Genomic DNA, 23,395 nt, shown 5'->3' with positions numbered 1-23,395 from the left:
ACATAATGAGATACCTTAAAAAAAAGCAACGGAGCTCTTCCTTTCTCCATTGCTTCCTCTACACACAGCTCTGATGTACTGCGTAATCATATGCATGTGCAGTACATCAGAACTGCTCCAGGATACCGGACAGCTGTGGAAGCACAGCACGGAGGCATTATACAATGTCATTATTTAAGAAAAGTAAGTATTTATTTTCTTAAATAATGTCATTGTATAATAGCAATAAACCCACTTCTGGGTGTGGGTAATGCTGGATTTACCCACGGTTGTCTTTGTTTGGCCATTAGGGCTTCACCCTCATGACCAAATCACACCAACCATGGGTAAATCCAGCATTACCCACACCCAGGCATGGGTTATTGCTTAAGTAACTTCTAAGTCTTCTAATTCTTCAGAAAGTGTGATCTAATTGAGTTATTATGTTAATGTGCTTGGTACATACAATATGTAGCACAAAAAGTCAGCTGGAAATGAGTGTAGAATGCTGTTATTTTATTGCTATAAAACACTCCTATTTTTTTGGTCTTTTACTCTTTCAAGTAAAAAAAGTTGAGACCTGCGTTGGCGTCTTTTACATGTGGGCAATAAAATGACAAGAAGGCTAACTTGGACAGGTTGTATTTGCACTTTGGCACTTCAAGCACAATTGGTTTCATTGGTGTCTGTAAATATCACACACTACTATAATGGCTAGATATTATATACAGTAAAATAACAGCATTCTACAGATATGAAAGTGCAGGCTTGATCGCGCATCAAATGAGGTACTTTCTCAACTGTACCTCTTTGGAACCTTCAAGCCTACTTATAAAAATTTCCTTAGGGTCAACACTGCTATCAACTTAATCCCTCAATCAGAAGCAAATTGCAACAGTTCTCCGGAATGCTGGAACTTTAACCTTGCCTCTGCAAAGATGGTTGTCATAACTACTATAGCTGATTTTTTTTCTCACAAGGAATCCTAGATTGAGCCTTTTACCAAAATGTGCCTAACTCAACTACAATGGAGATCCAGTTGGAGGAGTAAATGACGATTGTAATATAGATCACCTGACTGCAACCTCCAATTTCATCTCCAATGCACCTTTCCCTGAAAATGTTTCAGCGGTACATTTTTGTGTTTTCAACAAAAGACAATGGCCGGGATTCACTAATCCTCCGTGTAAGATTAAATAAGTCTTACCCGGAAACTGTAGCCTAAGAGGATGAGGTCAGCGCACCATGCATATTCATGAGGGTGCACTGACTCAACTCTAAGGCTAACACGGAGTGTGCACGAGTGAAGGGGCCGTGTCAGACTGCCAAGCAGTCCACAAATCCACGCCTCTGCAAGTCCCTCAATCTGCAAATGTCAACTGAAATGAGCGAGTCCTCTCAAATGTGTACATACCCAACACCACACTCCCCCACATTCTAAATCCCTGTACAATTCTAAAATGTAAAACTTTCCTTTTTTTTTTATTATTCCCGATATAGCTGCCCGTATTTGCGCGTGTTTGCGTGGGTTTTCCCATTGCTTAGCTTCAGTTAGCAGTTTAGAGATTAAAGAGGATAAAAAGAAACTTGTATGCAAGTTAAGCCAAATAGCAATAGCGTAGTGGTAGAGCCTTCACACAAAGAAGAGGTATTCCCGGTTCAAGTCCCACCACTCCCCTTTTTATTTTCTGTAGGAAACCGGTATAGAAAAATAATTCCTGACATTTATCTTTAAAATTTTAGTAAAAAGCATTTAAATGGCCTATGTAGTAGTGAATGATATTTTTTATATATATATATATATATATATATATATATATATATATATATATATAAATAAGAAGGTAAATTAGTTATGCATACTGATGAATGCATAAGTAACATATCTTAAGCAATGTGAAGCATTGCTAAGCAAAGTTTACCAGTATTAAGCACATTTAAGTATAAATGATCATAGCTTAGCACTGCTTTAATTAGAGCAATGGCTTTGCGCGGAGCTGGGCATCGTGCCAACTAGCGCAAAGAAAACATGTTTGCACGTAGCTGTGCACCGCACTAACTAGTGCAACGTCGAGCAACTTTGAGCAACATAGAGCTATGTTGGGCAACGTTGGGCAAAGTTGAGCAAAGTCGGCTAAACACAGCCACACCCCCTAGCCGGTCTGGCCAGTAGTAAAATAAAAAGCAATGACAGGCCTCGAACCCGGGATACTGTGCACCATAATCAGAGTACAGAACCACTAAGCCATGACAGCTTTTGATATTCATGCACTGTCAGCACACATATACATATTAATGAAAGTTTACCCAGTGCTAAGCAGGTGTGCTTTCAGCTGAGAATTTTCAAAACCGGCCAATCACAAATAAGTGCGGGAAATGAGGCATATTTAAGCCCCATAGGTGGGAATATTTGCCATAACTGGTTGTAGCTCCCATCTGCAGGCAGCACAGCTGGTGTTGGAGAGGGCTCTCGCTTCCAAGCACAACGGTGGAGCATTGAGGAGTCAAAAGTGATGGTCTGGCTCCTCGTCCATAATCATGATGCCAGACTCCTGCAGGGCCAGTTCCAGGGCACTGAATACAAAGCAGAAGCCTGGAACCATCTCGCACATGATCTCACCAGTGCCACAGGTGTCCCTCGGACTGGTGAGCAGGTCAGACACCACTGCTCAGACCTGAAGAGATGCAAGGAGTACCGACTGAACCAGTGGATACAGGAGGCCCGTGGGATGGAAAATGCCCCACTACTGAGTAGGTAGCCATGGAATGAATTATGTAAGAATTGCTATCGTAGTCTATATTATGGATAGGTATGTCTCAATATCATTTCATTTACTTCACAGCTGCAGGTGTCTGTGCTGTGAATCAGCAAGCCTATGCAGACAGGCTGCTATGCCACCAGGCAGGTTAGTAATTATTCTGCTTGTATTGTTAGATAAAATAAGTGAGAGAGCCTGAAAAAAAGTGTTGTAGCCCAATAATAAAGGTATAATAAGTCTTGAATAACATCTCTACATGTACTGTTATATAAAATAAGTGAGAGAGCCTGAAAAAGAGTGTTGTAACCCATTAATAAAGGTATAATACATCTTGAATGAGTCTTCTGCATGCACTGATATATCAAATAAATGAGAGAGCCTCTAGAAAAGTGTGTAATGTAATTAATGAAGGTATAATTCCTGGAGTGTGTCCGTGTCACTTTCTTTGAAATGTTGTTGTACTCATGCATTATAGAAATAGTACTGTTGTATTAAGTGCTGTCAACCCACACTTGGGTAGGCCCATAGAAAGTGGATGAAGGGAGTGCCAGTAGCTGTTAAGCATATATACAGTCCTCAACTGTTGGTTCATGGCTGGCATGTATATGTAAATCTGGCACATGAGTAGCTTGTTATTGTGTTCCCCAGAAATGTCAGTGCGCTGCTAGAAATGTAGGGGGCTGTTAAAATATAACTGATAATGTCACCTGAACACATCCAGATATGTAGATATATAAATATAAATAAAATATATAAATATGTAGCAGTAACATCTGCATCCTGGACAGTTTGTATGTTAGATACAGGTCAGGTATATAAGGAATTATCAAAACCCATTTCACAATTTAACGGATATTGCCTAGTGTAATAAGACATGTAGGGGATATATACCTGCAGTCAATAGGAATGTAGTGTAAACTATAAGTACATATGAGTTGTTAATGGAGGTATCTTTTTACACCCTACTGTATGTGCATAAACAATGCAATTCCACACCTCAATGGGTATGTCTAATTTCAAAACATTTGTTGGGACATATGTCCTATTGGTTTATAAATATCTGCATTTACTTTGATGCATATGGCCTGTTCAAATACCACAATCTTGGTGGCCTGTTGCCACCAATCAATCCTGCATGCTGTTGGAATGTCCACTGTTGTTCTATATATGCATGTGTTATGCTTGCTGTTCAACTGTTGGAACTCTGGTGTGTTGGGTTAATGGGAATATTACTGCATGCTGTTACAACTAATTTGGAATGCTGTTGGCTGTTACCAACCCATATTGTCATTAAATCCTCCTAAACATAGAACGTATGGGAAGGCCGGTCCCAGCAGACCCACCTGTCCCACCTCAGCTGGAATTGGCACCTAGCACCAGTAGGTCAGGTGCCCAGCCCGGGACCACCTCCTCCGTTGGCCCTGTGCCACCTTCGGGTGGAAGAGCTGCAGGGAATTGGGCTTGTCCCCCCCCCTGCAAGCGTGGTTGGAGGAGGGCCACCTATCACCCTCCAAATGGTCCAGGCTGTGGTGCTTAGGGAGATAGAGCGTTCAGTCACTGATCCTCTATGCCAGCTTGAGGCATTTGTGGCATGACTCACGAGTGACCCTGCCCCTCCTACACAGACCCCAGCACAGCCACCCTCTGGGCTGTGAAGGTGCAGTGGTGACTGCCCATGGGTGGGGATCTCAGTTCCACTGTTGCCATCTGTGGGCTCATGGGCTTGCGATTTCCAAACATCATTCCCCGTCAATGTTGTTCACCCACCACATGTGTCATATTCCACCCCTGTATGCATCTTGTTTGTCTTGTCTATTTACCTTCCCAACCTACCTCCCCAAATATACCTACTTCCCCTACCCCACATTCCACTCTCACCTGAAAAAAAAGGGCAATCTGCTCCCAAAAAAAAATACGCCCCATACATAGCTGCCCATTTTGCACACATGTCCGATGGACACATAAACTGATATTTAATTGGCAGTACAACATACTTTGTTGTCCTCACCCCTCTCTCAGGGGTGGAAGGTTTCAAATTTCCCTCCAAATTACTAGCATATGCACAGCTGTTGCTGTTAAAGAAATGGACAGCTATGGACCTTCCCTACACCCGTCCTGCACATCCTGAGCTGTTTTCCCTACTGTCTTTCCCTCTTTGTGCCCCTTTTTCACCACTTTCCTATCTCACCATTTTCTTTTCTTTCAAAGAAATGAGCGCGGGGGTTAGCAGGAGTAAGCACTTTTAAGCAGTAGTTAGCGGGTTTGCGCGAGTGTGCACTTGTGTGTGCTTAGCTAAGTATTGCTAAGCTTCGTGCAAACCCACTTACAACTGCTTAAAAGTGCCTTAGTCACCCTGCATGTGAGGGCCCTTGTTCTGCTCAGCAGCAAAATAAAACACCACTGTCAGTCTCAAACCACGGACCTTGGACACACTAGACTGCATGAAGTACCACTAAGCCACAGTAGATATACAGCAGCTTGCTGCTGAAATATATATCATGCATCAGAATGAGTGAATGTAAAGGAAAGATAGGAATGCCATAACACAAAACCTGTTCTGTGGAACTTTACCAGCAGTTGTTGTGGAATTGCATTACATGTCTGTGATAACAGAACCAGACATTCTAGCAGTAAATAATGTTACAGCAGCACTTTACAACCCCCACACAGTATCATAGCAGGACAATCCCCACCTAAACGTACAAAATACCTGTGTGTTCAGGCTCCAGCAAGGATGTAGGTAGGCATACTCAGTACTGGAATTGTCCAGTTTTCATGAGCATCCTGTGCTAATGTCAAGAATAAAAAGCACCAACTGTGCAGAAATGAGTACATTAATATTCACAGTATAGCAGTTCACAAACAGTTCATGTGCCAAATGAATACATCTCAATAACTAAGTATGTATGGCAGCTAAATGTATAAGTAGGAAAGAAGCTACATACTCCCATGTATCTTGTGTTAGCATTTGTAGGGGTGAGTACAATTTTACACTGACAACTGTGTACTGGAAGTGGCAACATTCAGGTCTGAGTACAAGATTCAAATCACTGGCTACACCCCTAGCTTCAGATATAAGAAGTATACCAACCTTCTGACTTACACAACGGTGTCCACAGCAAACAAGCATGGGCCCCACTATGGAAAACTGAAAGGGCTACACCTACCTGACCTAGCAATTTATAGCACTGGGTTGCTATGATAGTGAGTACTGCAATTACCACACAGCAGGCTGCATTCAATTACCAAATGGCGGCCACCAATTGGTGCAGAGGCCATCACATGCACATGTGCAGATACCTATAAAAGCAGGCTGTACTTGCTGTCCACACATGCCATCATTTCATTGCAGCTATGGAGAGAGAGAGAGAGAGAGAGAGAGGGACAGCGAGCGAGAGAGAGAGAGATACAGACACAGACAGACAGACAGACATCGACATCTACAACAAGAGCAACAGCAACAGCAACAAAAAAAATATATATAAAAAAATATATATTAAAAAAAAATTATATTAAAATAAATAAATAAATAAATAAATTATACAAAACACACGGAACTGACAAATACAAACACATACAAAGGAAAGGTATGTAACAGATATGTATTTACTGGTCTGTGTCAGATATATTAGCATCTGTACATGTGCGTAGAGCAAGGGACGTACTGCAACTGTTTGTGAAGGGTGGACATATATATGTTGGTGAAGGTTGTTATGTGCATATTTCTATGTAGATTGTAGTGTGTGGCAAACAAAACAGCATACAGTGCTGGTATATGACATGTGGTAGTTAAACGCTGTGGTTATGATTTGTCAGGTTTGCAGTGTTGCAGCCAGTGAGGCCTGCTAAAGCTACATGGGCTGAGAACACCTTCAATGCATTCCGCACAACACTGTGCAATATTATTACATAACTGTATACCTCACAACCTTTGCATAATTGATATTCCCACCATGAAAGGTGGACTGTATATGTGCCTATATGTATATCTATATGTACACCAATGGATGTTAATATGTATGTGTATATATACACATATATATATATATATATATATATATATATATATATATATATATATATATAGAGAGAGAGAGAGAGAGACAGGGTCATATTTACTGCGACAGATGCCTGGTGACAAAGCCATGGACTCAAGCTCAATGTTGAAACTGCATTGGCATCCCTTCTGGCAAAAACCTCCTTACCCATGAACTACCACATAGGTGGTAGTCTACTTAACACCGAAAGTGTGATAAGAGACCATGGGACACAGGTGGACAGTAGTCTCCCCTTTGATAATCACAGTGCCACACAAGCCATGTAATCTGTCTATGTGGCACACCTCCTCACAAAAAGTGTGTCATTCAGGGAAATATATGTCAGTGTTCCCCTCTACTCATCACGCATAAAATCCATTATAAAGTACAATTCCCCATGTGGTATGTACCTCACAAGACATCTACAACAACTGGAAAGGCCACAGGCATACCTCACAAAGAGTAATAATGGCCTCAAACAGATGTCTTATGCAGACCGTCTCACAAAACCACAGCTAGACTGTATTGCATACCGCCTACCAAGAGGTGACCTCTGCCTAACATACAAAGCTATGTCAAACCCAGAGCTGTTGGACATGCACCATGTAAACAGATCACAATCCCTACCAGCTACATGCTCTAGGGACCTAAACCTTGTCACTTCAATAGACAAAACATGCTGGAGGGATAGATTCCTATCTCAGAGACATCCCATACTCTGGAACAAACCACCTATCAATAGCAAACCAAGCTACTCATTAGCAGTCATCATAAATAATCCTGATGATTGGATGGGAGATAGGAAATACACACCGGGAATCACCTCTGTGGCTCTGCTGGACAGGGGCACTTGAAATTAGATTACATGTGTGTCAAAGGCCAGGGTAGCATATGGCTAGGCTTCTATAGGCCCTAGGGCAATAGCCTATTACCTACCTATGAACCGATACACACCCACATGTACTTGTTGCAATAATTGCTATGAGAGGTTGACTGAGTGTGATGGTGAATGTGTTGGTGAATGTGTCGAGGTTCTGTCAATGTGTGATAGCTTAGTGGGAAACTGTTTCCATCATGCTATTTTGTGTCCTAGCTCTGATCCCAAGAAAAAGATGTGTATGCTATTGCTAGGCAGAAAAAGCAGTATGGCATATGGTCTGATGTAGTCCCTTGGTGTGGACTGGGGTGTGCCATTGTAGGCTAAAGCAGTACATGTATGCTTATTGATTGGTATTGCTGGTAAATCCAAATCCTGTATGAACTGTAGTACTACCTGAAGCTGTATACCTGAACAGCACAGTATGGTGTATGTCCACATTGCTTGGAAACACTGTTATGTGTGTTCCCTGTAGTCCTCACAGATTACATACCTCAGGTATAATGTTTTGTAAGTACTGACACACAGTACTGTATGGTACACAGGTAAAGCTCATCTGGGTTGCCATACCTTTGTGTCTTGTATGTATGTGTGATGTGTGTGCGGGTATGCCTGTAACATGCCCTCAGTCATATGTGTGTGTTACAGGATATAAGTGCATATCTAGCAACATGTATAGTCTAGTACAGCAGTATGCCACCTATACTAACTAATGTGCACATATGTTAGGCAGGGGTTTGCCACCAACAACTAGTGTGGTATACTGGTAATACTGTAACTGGACTTTACAATCATTGCAATGGATGACATATTTCATTATGCATTAGCTTGATATATACCTCCTGTGGCTAGGTGGTGCATTGTGTCGCATACAGTGTGACATGTACTGTTGCATAGTCTTACATACTGGTTTCTCTTTGTTGCTGTGCAGAACATGGTTTGATATATAGAGCATGCCAGGCACTGTCAGGCAGTTGTGGTATGAGCACTGATATGTGGTATTGAAAGTGTGTATCCTCTGACAGTCAATAGGTTGCTATATATGGCAGTTCAGTGATATCTGTACTTTAGAATGTTAAGTGTGCCACATGAGTTGCTCACACATATTGTTTCATTGTCTTCCAGGGTCATGGCTCACCATCGCAATCTGACATACAGCACAGCTGAGGATGAGCAGATCACAACCAGCTTGGTTCAGCACTACGCCCTGCTGTTCTCAAGAACCAGCCAGGACCAGCATGAGCGGACTGCACTGTGTCAAGATGTTGTCCGTCGGGTAAATGACATAGGCATGCATAACCAGACATATGAGCAGGTACGCCATCACTGCAGTGATTTACTTAGACATGTCTGGCAGAGTGCGTCTGATGTCCGTAGACAACAGCTTGCCACAGGTGGTGGGGTAGCCATCTATCCCCCCTTCACCAGTGTGGAGGAGCTGCTCCTCAGCCTGGTGGCTCCTGGCCAACAACAACAACAGCAAATGTATCATCATGGAGGCCAGAGCCACCCAGCGAGTTGACACGGAGTGTGCAGGTAACATGGCATATCTGTAGACTACGGTTACCTCTATTGGTAGATCATGCATATGTGAGATGTGTACTGTGTAGTTAGAAGATGTGGAGCCTGGTGTTGTGCAATACTGATAATTTGTAACATAATCTGTAAGCCTGTGACTGTCAACCATTGTACTACTGTAAGATTGCAAACCCACAGTAGCAATGCCACAGTTGTTGCCACTGACAAACTGTCTCATATCCTTGTAGGTGCCTCTGGTGTGACAGCAAGGCAGCAGACCCATGCTGGTGAGTGTGTTCTACATTTAATATTGCATGATATATGTGCATGTCATAGATGAGGTGTAGGACATGTACACGTAACACACCTACACATAATGCATGCTGTGCATGTTTACTGTGAGACTATGCACATCCCAGTAACGTGTGTAGCTGCCTCAAACACATGCAATACACAGAGCATCCCACACAATTGTGGCAAAACTGTAGTGGACATTGGATAGGCAGAGACGATGCACATGCACACAACATACACAACATTGTCATATGCAGTACACGTTAATATGCTACACATGGCGTATTCAGACACCTGCTGTAAGGTCACACTCCAGTATCCCAAATGTCATCCACACAGCAGACATAATATATTTGAGGGGTAGGGGTCTATCATGGGGCTGTGCGACACTCTGCAACACATAACACATTCATGTTAGGCAATGCTCCCTATTGGGCACCTTACAAACCCATGTAACAACTGGTTGTGAAATGGTGAATGTTGCCATGGTACTGCAGGTACAGTCTGTGGCTGTCCCACAAATCCCCATATATGGCAGCCACATAGTGGAACTGTGTGCATGCAGACACACACACACATAAAACAGACACCTAGGGCTAACACATACCCACACACATTACATCAACATTGGCCCATAGCAGTACTCTTGGCCCTCACACACACACACACACACACACACACACACACACACACACACACACACACACACACACACATACATCGATTGTATGGCTCAATGTAGGCCTCTGGCAAAACAACAACACACCCTGTGCATATGATGAAACCTGTGCCACCTCCTGCCATCTGTAACATTGATGCAGGAACAGGCTACCATGGTGCTGATGCACAGGGTGACTTTACAGCAGTATAGCAATGTTAGCATGTTGTCAGCAGTAGAGTGTAATGATATCCTTGAAGGTGTAGCTGAGCAGGCATGCTGCATTAAAGCTATGATTGTCAATGTAGTATTGTTTACACCAGTGTTAGTTCCAATAGTGTATTGTCCGCCCACGTGCCACTTGGCTGATGTGTGTAGTATTGGCAGCATGTGTTAGAGAGTGGACAGTACGTGTGGGATGTGTGTAGCACAGATTTGCAGGTGTACATTTGTGAACATGGTGGAGGTGCACTGTCTGCATGTACGTGCATAGTGGACACATGAGCAGGGTGACATGCCCTGTGTTGCACAGTAACACTCCATAGTTTCTATTGGTAGCCAGTATGCATTGTACTACACACATTTTGGAACTTGAGTAAACATGTGTGTATGACATGGTTTGACACTGTGCTGTGGGTGATACTGTTACTATCTGTCATTGTTTTGCATTCTGGTAGTATACATAACCTCAACAGCCTGAACATAAACAATCGTTAGATGATGTCTTGACAACTGACACACAGATGTAGGACACAGAATAACATTTGGATCCTTCAGGTACTATACTATGCCAGTAACCAGTGGTATTCACCTGCACCCATTCCTGAGACCACTCCTGTTTGCCATATAGCTCTCTTAGGTACAAGCAATCACAGCAGGGATATGTCCGTCCACGTCTGGAAATGCATACTATGGCCTATAATGCATTCTCCAGATGACGCACACATCCTCCACAAGGGTATCATACAGACAGATACCTGTTGTCAAACCCATGCTGTAAAGCTATAAGCCAACCAGAGCATAGTCATCCACCTTTACGAAACATAGTATCCCCACAGTACCACATAGGTAGTAGGCACCAACACGTTGAACAGGTACCGATGTGTACATGCAGCCAAGTGTTACATCATCTCTACTTTGGTAATCACATTTCCAAAGGTATTTAGAAATCCCTCGCTGGATCACATAAGCAATAAGGGGTCTGCATGCATATCCAAAAAGGTTGTTGTACACCTATAATGAATAGCCATCATTGACACACTTTGCTGTGTTTGAACAGGTCTGTAATATACCTCAGCCATAAACCCTCAGTCACACAATTCAATAGAAACCGTAATGAGTGTGTGTGACACGGATGACCTAGGCCAGGGATCACTGCAGTGGCTGGCCTTGTCACAAGCATACAGATGTGACCTAAGCTCTGGAAAGCGGCAGCACACTCTGGCAAAGATGACAGATGTGTTCATAGAGAAAGCAGGGTTCCCACCTATGAAATAATTGAGGTCACATGTACGTATATGTATTTGCCACACAGCTACCTGACATGTGCAATGCACATACTGCTGTCATACTGATATGTCATACAGTAGTAAGAGCAAAACTCACAACACATTGACCAACAGTGTCACACACACACTCACCAAGTGCAGGCTTCAAACCCCTACCTAACTACTTCATGATACTAGAGGAGTATGCATTAACAAGACGCACTATACACATTACTGGGAGTTCTTTTTTTCCACAGGTATATTTGTAGGATGGTGACATCATCAGACTTGACAAAGATTAGTATACCACTTTTAACGTGTTTTGCTACTCGCCAAAAAGGTTGCTTCTCTCCAAGGAGATCACACATGAACACACACACACACTTGTCAAGTGCAGGATTCAAACCCCTTCCTAACTACTTCATGATATTAGAGAAACACGCATTAACATGATGCGCTGTATACATTACTGTGAGTTCTCTCTTCCACAGGTATATTTGTAGGATGGTGACATCATCAGACTTGACAAAGATTACTATACCACTTTTAAGGTGTTTTACTACTCACCAAAAAGGTTGCTCTTCTCCAAGGAGATCACATATGAACTCACACACTCGTCAAGTGCAGGATCAAACCCTTACCTAACTACTTCATGATACTAGAAGAGTACGCGTTAACACAACACACTATGCACATTACTGTGAGTTTGCTTTTCCACAGGTATATTTGTAGGATGGTGACATCATCAGACTTGACAAAGGTTTGTGTTCCACTTTTAAGGTGTTTTACTACTCTCCAAAAAGGTTGCTTTTCTCCCAGGAAATCACACGCACACTTGTCAAGTGCAGGATTCAAACCTCTACCTAATTACTTCATGATACCGTAGGAGTACACATTTACATGACGCGCTATACACATTACTGTGAGCTCTTCTTTCCACAGGTATATTTGTAGGATGGTGACATCATCAGAGTAGACAAAGTGGGTTACATTAGGTGACATTAGGTGGGCTACATAGAAGGAATGATTAAACACTTTGGCCACGTGATCATCAAAGGAGAGTTTACTATCTACCTGAGTCCTCAGGGCCATAATGACTTTCTCCGTACTTACCAGATTACCACCTATGTGGTAATTTGTGTGCACTTTGTTTTATCCAAAGGGGATGACTATGCATTCTTTGGCATTCTGCTTGAGGGCATTGCTTTGACACCAGGTATCTGTCTCTGTAAGACCCTTCTGGAGGACGTCTATGTCAGCTGTAGAGTCAATTATGGACCGCAGTTAGCAGTCATCTGCAAACCTGTTCAGCCATACTCCTCACGTGCTTGCCTGTACCTCTGAGCAGTATCTACTGAACAGGTAGGGTCCCAGGACCAAGACCTGTGTGATGCCATTTGTGACTGGTTTAGAGTCGGACAAGACACCTGCAACCCTGAACATGTGTGTTTGATCTGTGAGCCACTTGGCCACCCATCCTGAGACATAGCTGTTAATGTTCAAGCTGGTAAGCTTGTCCATGATGACAGAGTGGGGAATGGTGTAGAAAGTCCCTAGAGAGGTCCAGGTGGGCTGTGTGGACTACTTTCACCTCCATCTATGTCCTTGGTAACTGTTTCAAATAAGTCAACTAGGTTTAGGAGGCAGGATCTACCTTTAACAAGGCCAAGTTGATGTCTGGAGGTCCCGAATGTCTCTGTTTATGGGTTCCATGATAATTTGCTCCATAGCTTTGCAGACCAGGCTGAGTAGACCTATAGGGCAATGGTTTCCAGGTTCTGTTGTGGCACCCCCTTTGTGGAGCTGGATGACTGTTGGTGTATGCCATTCTTTGGGTACATAGCCTGTGGTACGATTGAGTCTGAACAGTGAATGTCGGTGAAGGTGTAGTTCCTTTTGGGGCTGGTGTAAGACGCAGCCTGGGACACCATCCAGTCCCATTGATGCTGTGTTCTTAGCTTTGGAGTGGGCTGTCTTTACCTTCATGTCCATGAAGTCTGGGGCTCTGCATTCTTCTGGGATGAGCACAGGCCCTTTTGGTGGTGATGGGGGGGGGGGAGTTTGCACTGAACCTGTCCCCTAGGATGTGGGCAATGTAAGTTGGTTCAGTATATTTCTTGCCATTTTCCAGTAGCTGACAGCATATTTGGAAGTTGCCACCTACATGTTTTGTATAGCTAATGAAGGCTTTGTGGTTGTTATTCTTACATTCCTTGGCAATTTGTCTTTAGAAACTAGCCTTGGATTGTTTTACGAGTGTTCACTGTTTCTTCCTAATAATGATCAGTGATGCCTTTCCTTTTGTGAAGTTTGCTCTATCATGTGTTCATTTCCTCCTGCTGTTGTCTAGCTTATTTATGGGCAACAACCACCAGATTGGTTTCTTATTTTTGGAGGAGTGCATCTTGGTTTTATTTGGGATGTCTTGATCAATGCATCCCTGTAGATGCTCATAGGATGCACTTGTAAATTATTTGGCAGATTGTATGGAATTATCCTATAGCAAGGGGGCTTTGGAACTTTCCACTTTGATCTTGGGAAGTGTGCAGTTTGCTTTTGAAAATGTCTTCACAGTGGTTTCATTGACTGGGGGGGTGGGATGTGGATGTCCAGTGTGATTACTTTATGATCTGATATTACCAGCGAAGGGTTTATCTCTGTTGTGGTACACTGGTACCCCATGTTTGTGATGATCAAGTCTAGTATGTTGTCACCTCTAGTGGGCATGGTGACCAGCTGTTCCAGGGTGTTAGAGTTTTTAAACTCTAGGAAACATTGGGCAAAGGACATTGTACACGAGTAATTCTCCCACTCATTTGGGTAGTTGTAATCTCCTCATATAATGGTGTTTGATAGGACCTTTGTATTTTCCACTGTTCTCAGGACTACTGAGTGAGGTTCCTGAGACAAGGTAGGTGATCTGTAACAGGCTACAATCTGATAAGCAGCTTTGCCCAATTTTAGTTGCACTTGCATGGCCTCCAAGGCCTCATGCTGTGCCACTAACCTGTAGGTGTGGGTATCCATAAGGTAAATGGACACACCCCTTCCTTTGGTATTTCACTCGTGGTTTTGGGTCCGAAGATCAGAGGGAATGTGAGTGTTTTACATGGAACATGTCCAACAGCTCTGTGTTTGACATAGCTTTGTATGTTAGGCAGAGAACACCTCTGAGTAGGTGATATGCAAGGGAGTACGGCTGGAGCATTTTGAGATGGTCTGTGTATGGCATGTATTTCAGGCCGCTAATGTTCTTTGTGAGGTATTGCTGCAAGCTTTCCAGTGGTTGTAGTTGTCTTGTGAGGTACATATCAAAAGGGGCGTTGTACTCTATTATGGTTCTAGTGAATGATGAGTAGAGGGGAACAATGTCCTCTTCTATTCTGCATGACACACCTTTTGTGATGAGGTGTGCCACATAGGAGGATTCCCTGACTACTGTGGGGATGTGATTATCACAGTTGTGTCCACCGTCCACCTGTGACCCAAGGTCTCTTGTCACACTTTCAGTGTTAAGTATACTACCGCCTATGTTGTAGTTCATGGCTACAGAGTTTTTAACAAAGGGGATGACAATGCACTTTTTGGCATTGAGCTTGAGCCCATGGCTTTGACAACAGCCATCTGTCTCAGTGAGGCCCTTTTGTAGGATGTCCACATATTTAGTGTTTACAATTATGGCTCCTAGTTTGCAGTCATCTGGAAACTTCATTAGCCACAGACCTTCCATGTTAAAGTTTACTTCAGGGAAGTAGATACTAAACAGGACAAGACCCAGGACTGGACCCTGTGGTACTGCACTCGTCACTGGTCCAAAGTCATACTTGGAGTCTGCTACCTTCACATTGTGTGTTCTGTCAATGAGCCAGTTGGCAACCCATCTTGTGACATAGCAATTTATACCTAGTTTAGTGGGTTTATCTATATTTACAGAGTGTGGGGTGGTGTTGTAAGCTGTGGCAGGATCTATATAGGCTGTGCGAACCACCTTACCCTTGTCTACAGTTCTGCTGACTGCTAATCAGGTTTAGGAGACATGATCTGCATTTTACAAACCCAACATGGTTGTGGTCCAGGGTGTGGGGATTACAACTGTATTTTTTATAAGTTGTATGATGATACATTCCATGGCCTTGAAGGGCAGGCTCACCAGGCTAATGGGGTGCTAGTTCCTGGGGTCCGTGGTGTCTCCACCCTTGTGTAGTGGGAAAACTGTCGCTGTGCACCATTCAGCTGGCACAAAGCCTGAGGTGTGGCTATGACTGAACATGGTACGTCGGTGTGGTGCCTGTTCGTTCTGTGGTTTGTGTAGAACACAGCCTGGGAGGTTATCTGGTCCCATAGCTGCTGTGATACTGGCTTTGGAGAGTGTTTTATACCTGTGCAGCCGTGAAGACAGCAACTTTGCAGTCTTCCATTATAGTGATGTGCTCTTTCATGAGTGAGAGGGGGGTAAAGTTAACACTGATCCTATCTGGCAGGATGTTGGCAGTATCAGTTGGGTCTGTATATTTAGTGCCATTGAGCTGTAACTCAGAACAGATCTGAGTGTTGCCATGACATGGACCTGTCTGTTGTGCAGAGATCACCTGAGTAGACAGTATGCAACAGAGTACAGATTGGGTTAAATTCAGTCTTGTTGCATGGGGCAAATGTTTGAGGCCAGTAATCCTCTTGTTGAGGTACTTCAGTGGTCTTTCCAGCTGCTGACGGTGCCTAGTCAGATTCATCACAAGTGTGTTGTGGTACTCTCTGACAGGTCTGATGACTGATGAGTAGAGGGAACCTCCTTTGACCTACATGCACAGACCTTGGCAAGTTGTGTGAACACATAGCATGATTTTCTGAGCACTTTGTGAATGTGTTTCTGGAAGTAGAGATGACTAACCACATTTGTCCATAGATCCCTTATTATCACCTCCATATTTAGCCTAAGTGTGTGAGCATGCCCTGTATGACCTTTCAGTATCTTGTTGCCTGACATTTGCTTCATTTATTTAAGTGTGTGAGCATGCCCAGTATGACCTTTCAGTGTGATGCTGAATGAAATTCACTACATTTGTTGAAGTGTGTGAGCACGGCCACTATAGACATTTATACTATATGTGTGTGGAAAATCAAGTTGTATTTTTACAGCAGGGCTCACCTTTGTGTCATAAATTAACAGGGATCATGCTGTGCCTGCAGGGCTTCCATGAGACACTTTGCATAGACTTATCAACATTTCTACATACAGGGGAGACAGCTATTCTTTGTACATTTCTACCCAGCGGCACACCTGATTGTTACAGTGGGTGTACGTAGGATGAGGGGTTCACCTGACACTTATACACATTTGCTAGGCCTGCACTGCTATGTAAGGTACTCCATTTCAGTCTGTACTGTTGCTTATCATACTGGCTTGAGGCATACTACTGTACTACAGATCTTAGCGTCCACTGTCATGTATATTAGATTGCGACTTCATAGCCTACCCAACCCACATCACACTGCCTGGCCTGCTGTTCTCTGTCTGCATAGGCCTGTGGGGAAGGTTACCCATATGCCTCTTTAGGGCCATGCTACAGCATTTCTTTGTGTTTGCATTAGTGTACAATTGTCCTGCTGTAGCTGTGCCAGTGAAATGCTGTCATGGCTTAGTGGTTCAGTACTGTGATTATAGTGCACAGTATCCTGGCTTCGAGCTCTGTCACTGCTTTTTATTTTCATGCTGGGCAAACCAGACTGCTTAAAGAACAGTAAATCAGATATGAGCATGCTTATCTGACTTTGCTCAACTTTGCCCAACTTTGCCCGACCTTGCCCAACATTGCTCAACGTTGCCTGATGTTGCGCTACTTAGCGCAGGCAATTTTGTTTACATATACTAAATAGTGGTAAAAGCTGCTTAGCACTGCTTTATATTGCTTAAAACATGGCAATCATGCCTCAGGTGGTGCTGCAGGGCTGCCTATGTCGGATGCACATAGTACACTCCCTATACATGTCTGGAAGCAGGTAGTGTCAAGTTAGGCATCCCTTTTATTTTATGTGCGAGTCAGAGAGAGGTATCATTTCCAGGGTTCCTACTGAGTCAGTGTATGTGCTATGTATTGCCTCTTTGCCAAGGCCAAGGCATACTGGGCACGCCTCCTTCTGCCTACTGGGGCAGGTTCAGGTTTTTCCTCCTCCGAGTCACGCTGTGCCTGTGCAGGCCTTGGCAATGGTGGGGGGCTGTCTGGCCCTGCCCCATGCTGTTCCTACTGCAGCTGTTTTCACAGGATCATATTGTGTAGCATGGCACATATCATGACAATTTGGGTACATGTAGTTGGTGAGTACTGCAAGGCTCCACCAGATGTGTCCAGGCACTGGAACCGTGACTTGAGCATCCCAAACACACGCTCGATTACATTTCCTGTTTGTGCATGTGCCTCATTATGGAGTTCTTGTTCAGGTGTGTGTGCATTTCTGATGGGTGTCATCAGCCACAGCTCCAGTGTGTATCCAGCATCCCCCACTAGGTGACCGTCAGGGATGTCCCCATTGGCAAATGTCTGGTTCAGCTGTGTCAGATGCCAGATATGGGAATCGTGTTAGCTTCCAGGGCAGCCAGCACACACATTCAGTATTATGCCCTGGGCATCGCACACGACCTGGCAGTTGATGGAGTGGAAGCCCTTGCAGTTGATGTAGGCCCTACCCCACTCACCAACTGGTGCTTTGATGTGTATGTGTGTGCAGTCAATTGCACCCACTACCTCAGAGTATTCCACTATTTGCTGGAAGAGATGCATATTGCTAGCCAATACCTCACAGGAATTGGGGAAATATACATGATCACCGACATGTGCTGACATGGCATTCAGGAACTGGTGCAGTACCCTGGATGCTGATGCCTGTGAAATCCCCATCATGTCACCAGTTGGTCTCTGAAAGGTACCTGTTGCTAGTATTCTTAGGCCAACACATACCTTGGTTTCCACTGGGATGGGTTCCCCTCTGTTGGTTCTGTGTGTGAGGCATGGCCTGCACAGCTCAACAATTTGCTGCAGGAGGTCTCTGTCCACTGTATAGCGCTCCACTATCTCTAGCTCATGTAGCCCCTGGTAGGTTACCCTGGGTCTGTACACTCTTCTCCGTCTCCTCACTGTGGGTTGCTCAGCAGCATTCACAATGGCACCACCCTCAGCATCTTGCACATGTTGCCTTATAATAGCAATGACAGCCTCTAACATTTTTTTGTCTCAGTTAAACTTTTTAAGTTTTCACTTCTCTTTGTAGACTGCAGTGTTGCAGTGTTTCTGAGAAAAACATGGGAGAATGTTGTTTGCAGAGTTTTAAGTGCTGGGCTGGGCTAGTGTACTGCCTGTGTAATTGGCTGATTCTGATTGATTTCACATGGCAGCTCTGCTAGTTCTCCTTGGTTAACTTCCTACTACTTCTTTTCCTTCCTTTTCCCTTTCTGTTTCCACAGGGGGCAGCACCATGTAAACAAGCGCAAACAAGCACAAACACACACGCAAGCGCACACACAGGCTTACACAGGCTTAGGCGGGTGCGCATGCGCGCACACAGGCTTAGACAGCCTTACACAGGCTTACACGGGTGCACAAATGCGCACACAGGCTTAGACGGGTTTACAGGTGCGTACACACACGCACACAGTGTAAGCATCTTTGCAAGAAACTTTGGTGATATCCACGGCGTACACCTTCGGTTTCTGGGTTTCAGTTAAGACAACTGTAGACACGCCTCTTCCAGTCCTGAGTAACTCACAGCAAAGACATGCCACTCTGCTCCAATAAGCTTACAGTCTTTGATACATACCCCCTCATGATGTCACCTATCTTCTACTCTACTACTCCCCTAATCCTACACTTACACTCTAGGGACATGGTTCACATGGCAGGGAAAATCGGGATTCACTATCCTTATCCTCATTTGCATAGGATTGCCTACTAATGCTTGGTTACATCTCTCAAACTGAGCTTCCCCCCTTAGCAACCACTACTCAGTAGCCGTGTTGTATTCAGCCTGCCATTCACCTGCATGGCAGAAGAATATTTTTAATAAAATGCCTATTTTTGGCTTTTTGTTTTTATTTTCTGGTTTTTATAGCGCCGCACATTTGCGCGGCACTGCACTATGCTTAACCATCGGAGATCGGGGGGAAAAAATTATTTTTAATATTTTGCAACAGATTAAAATGCCAATGGCCTTATATTTGGCCATTGGCATGCTTCCTCAACTGAATGCATCCTTTATTTGGAGCTGTCATAGCTCTGTTTTGCTATTTGCAGAATGGTACTCCGCTACCAACGGAGTACATTTCTGCAAATAACTGTACTCTTACTCGGACAGGTTAGTGTTTCCTGGATCGCAAATTTACCTCATTTGCATAGCTTCCAACAGCAAATGAGGTAATTTGCATAACATAACACTGTCCGTACAAGAGTAGTTTTAGGAGCTCTCATGCACGCCCCTGCTGGCTGTTGCTGGATCGCTCGGCAGACATATTGGATGTCTGGAGTCTTACTCTACTCTTAGACTCAGTGCAAGCCTTCATGAATCTGGCCCAGTGAAGTGCATTTTCTTTTCCACAGATCAACAGCTCAACAGTTTCAGTGAGCTGTTGACCTGTGAAAGTTTCACTGAAATAGTAAAATAATGTAAGTTGAAATGGGAAAATGCACCATTTTGGTGGTACTTTTTTCTGATTTCCACAAAAAATAGTGCAGAGCATTTTCTTTTCCAGGGATCAATAGCTTTAAAAATGGGGTGGTGCACACCTCTGTGTTCATGCCTAAATCTGTCAATGACTACTATACCCCTCAGCTGCAAAAGGTGTTCATTATAAAGACCAGAATAATTACTATTTGTAGACAAACTGCAATAACTGTAAAACAATAAACATTAACTGAAAAAAATGTTTAGACTTCAAAATAAAGCTTACATGTTCAAAGACTATATTCATGTCACAGAGCTGTGTATAAAGATTCATCAGCTATGCCCTGGCTCTGTGGTACAGAGGAATTAAGCCATGACTCAAAGCGCTGAACTGTGTGCAGTTACATTACAGCCCTTTGCCAGAGCATTAACCACATGGAGAGGAAGGGATTTGGTAGTTCTCAGTTCCTGGATCTATGGTGTCATCACTGAAGCATGAAGCCATTGTCCAAAGCTAGTCTCTGGTTGAGGATGAACATGCTCTGTCCAGTCAAGCCACTGATGGTAGCCCTTGTTGGCTGTATGTCTGGGAGTATGTACATTCCCATGAGGGCACAGAAGGTGGATCCCATGATGATGATGATGCATGCACTCAAATCACCATCAGGGCAGAGGTTAGGAAAAAACAGACATTTTCCCACATGGCTGCTTGAGTGTCAGGTGTGCTATAAATAGCTCTTGACAAACTGGAAAATGAGTGATCTCCAGTGACTCTCACTGTGGTGGGGGATGAGTGGACACCACAGCTACCACCATACCTCTCAACTGTCAAAACATTTGCAGAATGTCCAGATTTTTGCCTCATATTTTGGGTGTGTTCCTCATAAAAATTAGTTTTTCTGGAAAATCATTAGTGAAGCTATGATTCCACATGCTATGCCTTGGAGTGAGGACCACCTGACTGCATATGCTTCTCGATCTCTTCCCTCCAGCAGAGTAAAATTATTCACAAGCCAAAAAAGTTCTTGCTTTGATTTTTGGAGTAATGAAATTCCAACAGTATAGTTGGAGTAAAAGATCTAAGTGAGTTACAAACAAAACTAACATTGCTAACATTGCTTGGTGAGCATAAGGGTCTGCCTACACTGGCAGCAGTATGTGTTCTAGGATGTGTTATAATTTTACTAGCATATGATTATGAGATTGAATGCAAAACATTCAGAGGATCTGGAAATGCTGATGGACTCTTGAGAATTCCAGCATCAGAAACAACCATTAATGTAATGAAAGTGATAAAGCAGATGAATGGTCTTATAGAAGACCATTTGTATGACATTGCAGCAAAAGCTTAAAATAACAGCATGTCTGACTTGGTAAACAGTGAACTTTATAGAGGGTTCAGTTTAATGATGGAAGATTGGTCTCACACAGTAGATGAGAGATTAAAGGCATAAGAAAGAAAACACTTGCACTATTGCTAGAGAAAGGCCACTTTCCATGGGGAATGAGAGATTCTTTTCAGAGAAATTGAGGAAAACAGTCCTAGAAAAATTACACTTTTATCATCCAGGTACTGCAAAAATAAACACCCTGGCATGAATGTTTGATGGCCAAAATTAGGTGGGTGAATTTGAACAAATGTGTAAAGAATGATTATTATGTCTATTGAAACAAAAAATGCTTGGATGAGCTCCCTTGCAACCACTGGAATTTCCTGGGGGGGAGGGGGGGGGATATTAAAAAAGGATACATATTGGCTTTGCAGATCCATTCATAAATAGTGTGTCACAGGATTATGGCTGATGCATGTTTAAAATGATTAGTAGCATTTGGGATAATAGAGGTTATGTTAGTACATAGAAAAACCAAGTAGGACGAGTATTTTTTATTTATAATGTACCTAACCGTAATGTTATGGATAACACCATTCAATTCACATCAGCAAATAGTCACTGCTTCATTAAATAAAACATCTATATTAATTCCACTAAATCTTTAGAACATCCTGCTACCAGTGGTTTTGTAGGAAGGTACATTCAGACATTTATGAATAAAAAAGTTGTCAGATACAAAGGTAGGTGTGTGAGATACAATTTTATTTTTTTGCTACAGTACAGAACCACATTCAGTTGTACAACATTGGTAAGTCATCTGTACAATTATTTTTAATAGGCATCTTTCAACCTACCCTGACCTACTCAAACCAGACTTGCTGTAAGAAAGAAGCAATATTTACAGTCATTTCAGCAAGATAATATCACAAAGAATATGCCATTCAGTTATCTGGATTTGGTGTTCTGCTGAGATGCAATAGGAGACGATCTCAAGCGGATTCCAGGTGTAGTAACTGAACAGACTAGATCAAATTCATTTTGTGATGAAGAAGACTGGTATCACTTAACAGGAGGCGCATTGTTTCTAGGTCTTTTTCCTAGCACTGCTTCCTAACCATCAGCTCCCCACTCTAGGATCATCACCCAAACGGCTATCACTGTTTTCTTTTCTAGTCCTACTCCCCAACCCCAACAATAGCCTTCTACATGCACTGTAGTCCCACAGTTTTGACCCTGTTGATGTTTGCTCTCCTGCATGTATTTCCCCAGCTACAGTGCATACACTGCTTGGTAGGTGCATGCAATCCACCCTGCTGCTGCTTGCTGTCACACCTACCCTCTACTAGGTGTTAGCCTTGCTGTAGGCAAGCTGCCACCCCCACCCAGGATGTGTAAGCTGTTGGTTAAAGCTCGTGCTCATCCTCCTATGTTGGCACCTTTGGTGCTTGGGTGAGTAATCAAACCTGTGTCATCTAGGCCACAGTCAGGGACTCAAAACTTTGTGCCATGCAGCTTACCATTGTAGGAGATGCAGTGATCATCTGAGGGCTGTGCACAATAAAAATCCTAAAGCTATTAGGCCAGCTGTTGAAGTCATATATTGGGAGAGCAAAATCTTTGGAAGTGTTGCAAGTGAGCTAATCTTTTTGTAAGAGACTGTTACTCCAAGTGAATTTGTCAAATAAATATAGAAAATCTTGAACTTACTCTAATGCCATTAAAATATCATTGTAGTGGGGCTTAAACTTTCTATACCCCCTGACATGAGGGATGTGCCCACTAGTCCCATGATACTTTTATGTG

The sequence above is a fragment of the Protopterus annectens genome, chromosome 2.part0 (assembly GCF_019279795.1).
Source record: "Protopterus annectens isolate FY-2018-M chromosome 2.part0, PAN1.0, whole genome shotgun sequence".
Lineage (NCBI taxonomy): Eukaryota > Metazoa > Chordata > Ceratodontiformes > Protopteridae > Protopterus > Protopterus annectens.
This window is presented reverse-complemented; position numbering follows the sequence as displayed.